Raw genomic sequence first — 6,431 nt, forward strand, 5'->3', positions numbered from 1 at the left:
CGCGGTCTGGACCTGAGAATCTGAAAAAAGCTAGGCACCATCCCCAGACAAATGAATATACTAGTATGTAGAGTTTGGTTGATGGCTTCACAGGATCCAAAGACCCTGAAGCCATCCATGATCCACGTACTCTAGCTTAAGAACGCCTGATCTTGTCGTGCCCTCTCATTTTACAGGTGACTATCAAATCCCTCATCGCTCCTCTTAGTCCAGTGCTGTTGTGCTACATCGTTAGCAAGTGAGAGCTGTAGGCAGACAAAAGCACTTGAAAATCTTGTGACGTTCAAACAATATGGATGTTTGCATATGTTAAGTTTCTAGCATTTAAGCCAATTAATGATCATTTCAACAAACACTGGGTATGTCTTCCCGGAACAGCCTCACTGTCAGTAATGCTGCCCTGTCTTCCCCGGGTGGTCCGTCATGCCTTGGGTGGGGTTTCCTCCTCTCCCCTTTCTACACCTAGAGCATCCCTCCCTCCCACGGACAGTCCTGCAGGTCCTGCAGGTCTGTTTGGCTCTAGACCGTGTCTCTACCTTTCCTACCCTCTTGGAGGTGGCCTCTTCTCTGCATTTAGCAGTGGAGAGTATTCTGCCAGTCTTTGGGTCATTTTCTGGGTTATTTATACTGCTATGGGTGTTATCTAGGTGTATCTGTGGGACGAAGTGAGCCTTAGGACCGTCTTGCTCTGCCATGTTCCCCAGAAGTAGCAATGCTGCCTTGTCAATTAATTTATAAGCAGCTCTTCTGATGCTTGGTTTTTGAAACAGAACTTTAAATGTCTTGAAATGCTGGCTTCAAAATAGGATCTGTTCTCATAATTCTGAGTCCAAAGTAAGCAATGAGCATTGTTTCACGGGAGTAATTTTCATGTAATTGCTGTAAAGCCAGTTGACAAAAGTTAAGAGCACCCATCTGCTGCTTGCATATCAATGGCCAATTCATTGGTAAAAGCAAAGGAGAAAGAAGACTGGGCTGGCGGTTCCCAAACCTTACTGTAACCTGCGAAGCCTTCTAAGATAAGGACTCCTGAGGACTGGGCCTAGGGGCCTGCTAATGCAGGTGGTCTGAGGCTCGATCTTGAGAAACAGTGCCTCATTGCCCTTACCTGTTCTTTCACCAGAACTTTGCCTCTGACCTGAGGTGATGTCTTAAACTCCTGAATCTGGTTTGCCAGAATGTCAGTGATGTTCAGAGCCAAGAGTACTTACTTGGGTCCCAGCACTGTGTTACCGCCCATGTGCAGATGAGGTCGTTGAGAACCAGAGGTTGGTGTAAGGGCCCTTGGTGAGTGACAGCATGGATTAAGCCCCTGGTGCTTCCCACTTTCCACTACTTGTGTTTCCCACATGGGTATCTCCTGAGGTGCTTGTTGGCCAGGCCCAGGCCCCGCCCTGGGAATTCTGATTCAGTAATCCCAGGTGGGGCTCTAAGATGAGTGCCTGGGCTGATTCTAAGGCTGGACCAGGTGGAACCCTGTAAGACACCACACAGCTCTTCCCACTGGCCCTAACAACCCCCACCCCCAGGAGTGGATTCTCAGACCTAACCAACGCCAGGAGACCTTTCTCAGGTCAGATATGCTGAACAAAAAGCGTCTTTCTTGTTAATTCCCCTCAAGCAACCAATGTTTCTTAAATATTTAAGATGAGCCAGAAAGGTAGCTATTATGGAAAACACACGTTGAACTGTGTTCCCTGCCCTCAGGGTACTCCTCTTCTAGTTGGGCACAGCAAAACATTAACACGTGAAATGTTAACAGAGACAACTGAATTATGTAAGTGGGGTTTAAATGCCATATAGGGTTATTGAAGGTCATTCTGGCAAAGCGTTATGGTAGCACACAGAGCTCTTTGTGGGCAGATAAAAAGTTAACTAGAAAAGGAGCAAATGTCTTTTCTCCTCTCTCCAAAGCCCTGGTTTACCTAGGGTTCTGCAGTATCTCCCTGTGTTTGCATGATGCTTCAGTTGGCTTGTCTTAGTCTTAGGATGTGGTCAGAGACAGAGGCACTGGAAGTCCCCCAAGAACTGAGTCCTGTTTCAGGGAGACTGACAGACACCAGTGTGGTGTGCTTTCTGCAAAGCCTTGGGGCTGGTGTAAGAAGGAGCCCCCAGGGCACAGCATCTGCAAAACATTCCCAAGTAACTTGTAGGGAAAACCTAGGGAAAGGCAAATAGAGAAAGGACCTCCTTGCAAAAATCCTGCATTACCCACAAGTGTTCCCTCTTACCCTCAAAATCTCCATAAGCAAAAGAGAGAAATGAAAACCAAACTTTGAAAAGAGCCAAATGACCTGTGCCTGGGTGGCTCAGTCGGTTAAACGTCCCGACTTCGGCTCAGGTCATGATCTCACGGTTCGAGGGTTCGAGCCCTGCATCTGGCTCTGCGCTCAGAGCCTGGAGCCTACTTCTTATTCTGTATCTCTCTCTCTGTGTCTCTGCCCCCTCCGCAGCTCATGCTCTCTCTCTCTCTCTCTCTCCCTCTCGCAAAAATAAACATTTGAAAAAAAAATTTTTAAGTCAAATGAATCCTTCTGGGACACCTGCAAATGACTTCTTGCCTTGGAGGGATATAAAAGCAACTTCTCTTCTCCCCATAGCGTGAATGTTCGTGCTGCCATCACACCGGAGAGCACGCGGAGTATCATGTGGCTCTCTCTGCGCCGCTGTGAAATGGTTGCCTCTGAGAAATTACTGAGAAGGTTGGCCTTCTCCCCAGGGAATCAGTCCCCTACTTAATTTGCCAAGAGTCCAACTGACTAACTCAACATGGTAGCCACTCAGGTCCCCTTCAGAAATGAAGGATTTATTGCCTGAGCTGCAGGAAATGTCAGAAAAGAGCCCTAGGGTATAAACCCCTCAGGAATTGCCTGAACTGAAAGGCTTGACCAGGGTCAACTCTCCTGTAAGGGGCAGCTGCTGTCCAAAGACTGATTGGCATGGAGTATAAAGACCTGGCCCCCCATCCCAAATCTAGACCACTCTGCAGGGTCGTTCCCTAGTTCAAAACCCCTGTAGGGTTGTCTGAGCCCTTTATTGAGACTAACAGCTCAGCCTTCCCTCCCTTCTTCCTCCCCCCTCTCCCTCTCTTCCCTTCCTGTGCATCCCAAAGGTGTGTAACCACCCCCCACCCAGCCTCCATCTCAGACTCTCCTCTGTCCCTTTAGGTCACGATCAAGTAAGTCCTCCAAAGGAGGGCAGGCACGTTTTCTGAGTATTTTATTTGGTGCCAGGGCATCTCCTATGTTACCTGATTTAATTGAAGCAGGGATTCCTTCTTGACCCACAAGGTAATTAAGGCCGACTGAGGCCCAGTAAATTGCCTCCGGCCCTGCAGCAGAGCAGGGCTGAGATTCAACGACACAGGTGGGATTCAAACCTTCGCCTGTTTGGCCTTCAAGTCCACTCTCCTTCCACTGGCCACAGAACAGTCAAAACGGTAATAATAGGGGCTCCTGGGTGCTTTAGTCAGTTAAGCATCCGACTCTTGGTTTCGGCTCAGGTCACGATCTCACAAGATTCATGAGTTCCAGCCCAGAACCAGGCTCCGTGCTGATGGCATGGAGCCTGCTTGGGATTTTCTGTCTCCTTCTGTCTCTGCTTTTCCTCCTCTTGCACTGTCTCTGTCTCACTCAAAATAAATAAGTAAACTTAAAAAAACAAAACAAAACAATAATACATTTGGGGAGTTAAGAATACTAGCCTATTGTCAGTCACCCCCCTAAGTATGAATCCACTGCTTAGCCAGCTTTTGAGACTTTCAGTAGGAACGAGATCCTGAAGGAATGAGCGTTTTGGTGAAGAGAAAGCAGAGGGATGATTTGCCTACACACATGAAGTCCTCAAATGTTAGAGCTGGCAGGAAGCTTAGAGACCCTTGATGCTAGCTAGCTCTGTCATATTACAGAGGAGAACGAGGCCCAGAAAGGTCAGGTGAGTTGCTCAGGTTTCCAGGTCTAGTTGATGGCAGAGCCCAGACTGTAGTCAGGCCCCCCACTCTGAGCCTGCGCTGACTGCTCCTCCCTGAGCTGACCTGGAAGCAGGAATCCCTGGCCCAGCCCTGGCTGCTCCCTCCGGCACTCCCTCCTTCCTCTCACCTGCTTCTCCACAGTGTCTGGGCTTTGATCTTGTTCACCTGGGCTGCCCCATATTCCAAGCTTCATCCTCTGCCCACTGGCCTAGGGCTGCCTGCCATACCTGTTGCCACAGAAATCCCGTCCTCCTGCCCCTGAACCGGTTTGACAGCTGAGGTGAGGCCGGGAGTGGGGAGGATGGTAGAGCTTCTGTTCCCAGGCTGTGCTTCCATCTGTCCGGCATCAGTTCTGAGAAGCACTTGCTCACAAGGCATGTGCTCTCAGGTATGGACAAGAAGCCACTGAAGCCACAAGCATCTATCTCCTTGTACCTCCTGCCACGCCCGCTGGCAGAGGAGGGCAGCCGACTGCTGAGGGAGAGAGACGCCTCTTCCTCTAGGCCTCCTTCCCCACCTGAACTCAAAACCCACGGCTGGCTCTCCTGGGAAGGGCCTTTTGCGGGCTCAGAAGACTTGCCCATCTCCCTTCTCAGCCAGGCCCACTCTCCCACTCCCCCAGTGCAGCCAGCCCAGAGCAGAGCCTTCCAGGACCGTTGGGGCCTCAGAGCAGACAGGGTGTCCTCAGAGTGGCAGGGTGGTTTAGAGTGGTGACCACAGCATACAGGCCCCTTCTTCATCCCTAGCGTGTTTTCCCTCTCCTGAGTCTTGGTGAGTCAGCAGCACCGGGCCACACACAAGGCTCCCATTCAGGCCTCATGTTCCTTCTGCTCTCACTCCCTTCCTCTCTCTCTCATTCTCTATGTGGGCCTTATTCTCACCATGGGAAAGCTCTGCTCCCTGCCCTGTGCCTTCTCCTCTCCACCCCAACACCGGGTGCACTGCCCACCCCCCCAACACACACGCCCGCATTCCTTATCCCCACCTTCTGGGAGTTTGCAGTCCCTGCTGGATACAAACATAAAGAAGGGAGAACAAAATGTAAATGTCAAACTGTTAAGTCCTCAATCACATATTTTCAACCGGTGTTTGTTGCTGCTGGCTCTGTGCAGGCTCTGAGCTATGCTGATCACACACACACACACACACACACACACACACACACTTGCTGTGCGTGTCAGCCATTCATTCACCGTATGTTTATTAAGAACCAACTCCGTGTCAAGCCTCATGCTAAGGGCTGGAATTTACACTCCGATGAGGGAACGAATCTAGCAGATGGGACATCTCAGGGCAGGGCTCGGAAGCATGCAGCAGGTGTCCCCGAGAGAGCGGGAGATGGGGCCCAACCCGCCGGAGAAGTTCAGCACAGCAGGGAAATTTGTGGGTCCAGAGGCACACAGAAGGGAGAAGGATCCCGGTTTGTAATGCCAGGGGTGTGCGTACATTGTGTGCCTAAGATAAGGGGAGGCAAAGGCTTGACGGAGCAAGAAAGCAGCTCAGAACGAGAGCTTTGCCATTCTGGGGTAGCCTCTGACAAGTCGATCAACCTTTGCTAGCCTCCGGGTCAGCATCAATATAATGAAGATCTGAGCACCTCCCTCTTAGAGTTTTGTGAGAATTCGGTGCGATGAAGCAGGCAAGTGCCCGGCACACAGTGAGAGCCCGGCGGAAGACTCGCTGCCTTTATGGCGAGAGGCAGCGGGTGGAAGGGCGGCCCGCGGACTGCGTGTCTGGAAGGTAAGCTGGGTGGCTCCCACGCAAGGCTGCTCCGGGCGACGGGCAGCCCCGCCCTCGGTCCGAAAGCTGAATCGCTGGCGCCCCCTGGCGTTTCAGTCGCTGTGATTCTCGGGGCAAAGGCAGGGTCTACGGTCAGAAAGGGACCCGCCTGGGAGACGCTGCGCGAGCAGGGATACGTCCCCTCCCGGTGCTGGCGCTCAGCCGCCTCTCTGATGGGGACGTGCGCGACACACAGCGGCAGTCCCCCTCCCGGGGCACGCGTGGAAGCCCGAAGTGGTAAAATGGGAGAGAATAATGGAAGCCACCCTGACGGTTGTGAGCCTTGAATGAGCAAATCCAAGACTTCACACACTAGTCGGAGCAGAAGCAAACCCTCAGCAAGAAATAGCTGTTAGGATTATGTAGATCCTAGAACAGTGACTGGCACATAATAGGTGCTGGATAACTACTTGTTAAACAGGGGTCAGGATGACTCTATCAACATTTACTTATTCATCCATTCATCCATTTAATTATGCTTCCAAAATGTTTACTCCTCCTATACGGTCGATGCTATAAAAAACAAGTCCTTAATAAGGAGCCCAGTAAGTAAGCAAGAGCCAGCGATCGATGGAAGGAAAACAAAGACGTTTCATTCATTCAGACATCCTGCTAGGTACCACACTCGGATAGGCACTGGGATGAAGAAACCAGTCAAGTTACAGGACTTTAGGGGGGTCGA

Source organism: Herpailurus yagouaroundi, unplaced genomic scaffold (genome assembly GCF_014898765.1).
Source record: "Herpailurus yagouaroundi ecotype Mexico unplaced genomic scaffold, PumYag 77, whole genome shotgun sequence".
Lineage (NCBI taxonomy): Eukaryota > Metazoa > Chordata > Mammalia > Carnivora > Felidae > Herpailurus > Herpailurus yagouaroundi.